General features: G+C 60.9%; 1 protein-coding gene across 1 annotated transcript in view; it reads left to right on the forward strand.

The window, feature by feature from the left end:
- The first annotated feature begins 1,828 nt into the window (after positions 1 to 1,828).
- Positions 1,829 to 1,880, forward strand: part of LOC148474515 (uncharacterized) — a 43,495-nt gene continuing 43,443 nt past the window's right edge. Inside the window, exon 1 of the mRNA XM_088458481.1 lies at positions 1,829 to 1,880. This exon is cut by the window's right edge and continues 72 nt beyond it. The gene's annotated coding sequence lies outside the window, so the exon portion shown is untranslated.

The raw sequence follows: 1,880 nt of genomic DNA on the forward strand, positions 1-1,880 counted from the left end.
CGCGATGGTCACACAAAATGGCCGTCTGAACTAAGACGTCGACTCTACTTTATCTGTGTACAGGATCGCAGTTGTAGCTCAAGACGCCCTGAAACCAGTCGCAACACGGGTTTTTGCCGCCACTCCCCATAACTGCCCCCAAACTGTCCCTGATTGTGAACTACTTTGCAGAGAAATACTCACTGCAAGCGGCATCGCTAAGGTACATCGGCGCTTGTGGCGTGCAACGGAGGATAATCGCCCATGGTAAATATGGGCATTGCGAGCTGAATAAGTATCTCTGTCTCACGGTCTGTGCGCCTGATTCAGATGTGGACGGTATTGCACTGCGTCAAGGAAGCGGCTGTGCGATACCGTGTAGCACATATTTAGATGCTGCAGGAGGCGTCTATAAGAAGCAGACCGGGACAGCGTCATGTCACCTCCCTGGTGCATATTGCTGCAACTGGGACATGGCGGCGTGTGCGGCAGAAACCCATTGCTGCACTCGGCCGGTGCCATACCAGATGGGCACATAGCGGCATCATTTAGGTCACTTCCCAGCATTACTAAATACAGGGACACGGTGACTGCAGCACATGACCTGCGCGGTTACTACCTGCGGGGACACGGTAATGGCAGCACATGACCTGCACGGTTACTACCTGCGGGGACACGGTGACTGCAGCACATGACCTGCACGGTTACTATCTGCGGGGACACGGTAATGGCAGCACATGACCTGCGCGGTTACTACCTGCGGGGACACGGTAATGGCAGCACATGACCTGCGCGGTTACTACCTGCGGGGACACGGTGACTGCAGCACATGACCTGCGCGGTTACTATCTGCGGGGACACGGTAATGGCAGCACATGACCTGCACGGTTACTACCTGCGGGGACACGGTGACTGCAGCACATGACCTGCACGGTTACTACCTGCGGGGACACGGTGACTGCAGCACATGACCTGCACGGTTACTACCTGCGGGGACACGGTAATGGCAGCACATGACCTGCACGGTTACTATCTGCGGGGACACGGTAATGGCAGCACATGACCTGCACGGTTACTATCTGCGGGGACACGGTAATGGCAGCACATGACCTGCACGGTTACTACCTGCGGGGACACGGTGACTGCAGCACATGACCTGCACGGTTACTATCTGCGGGGACACGGTGACTGCAGCACATGACCTGCACGGTTACTATCTGCGGGGACACGGTAATGGCAGCACATGACCTGCACGGTTACTATCTGCGGGGACACGGTAATGGCAGCACATGACCTGCGCGGTTACTATCTGCGGGGACACGGTAATGGCAGCACATGACCTGCGCGGTTACCGAATACACAGGTAGCAAAGCTTCACATATCTGCCCTAAAGCTTCCTATTGCGGCACAGAGAGAGAACAGGCTGCAGCTGCCGGGTCACACACCCGGGAGGGTAATATATGGGGGACCCCACAGTGTCTCACAGACAGACACAGGCCAGGGGCGGGAGCGCGCCCCGGGATGCTGGGAGGGGGCGGGGCGGGGTGGGAGCGCGCCCGGGGATGCTGGGAGGGGGCGGGGCGGGAGCGCGCCCCGGGATGCTGGGAGGGGGCGGGGCGGGGTGGGAGCGCGCCCGGGGATGCTGGGAGGGGGCGGGGCGGGAGCGCGCCCCGGGATGCTGGGAGGGGGCGGGGCGGGAGCTGGGTTAGGGGCACTGGGGATGAGGCGCCTGGCAGGGGCGGGTACGGTAGAAGTCATGTGACCGCGGCAGTGCCGGCCCCGCCCCCCGGTGTCTCTGTCGCTCGCTCCCTCCCGGTAGGTGACTCCTCCCCCCGCTATGCTCCTGACCCCGCCCCCGGACCCATCACTTCCTCCCGGCCGCCATTTTGTCAGTGTGAGGG

Source organism: Taudactylus pleione, unplaced genomic scaffold (genome assembly GCF_031769625.1).
Source record: "Taudactylus pleione unplaced genomic scaffold, aTauple2 ptg000838l, whole genome shotgun sequence".
In the NCBI taxonomy this organism is placed as follows: Eukaryota; Metazoa; Chordata; class Amphibia; order Anura; family Myobatrachidae; genus Taudactylus; species Taudactylus pleione.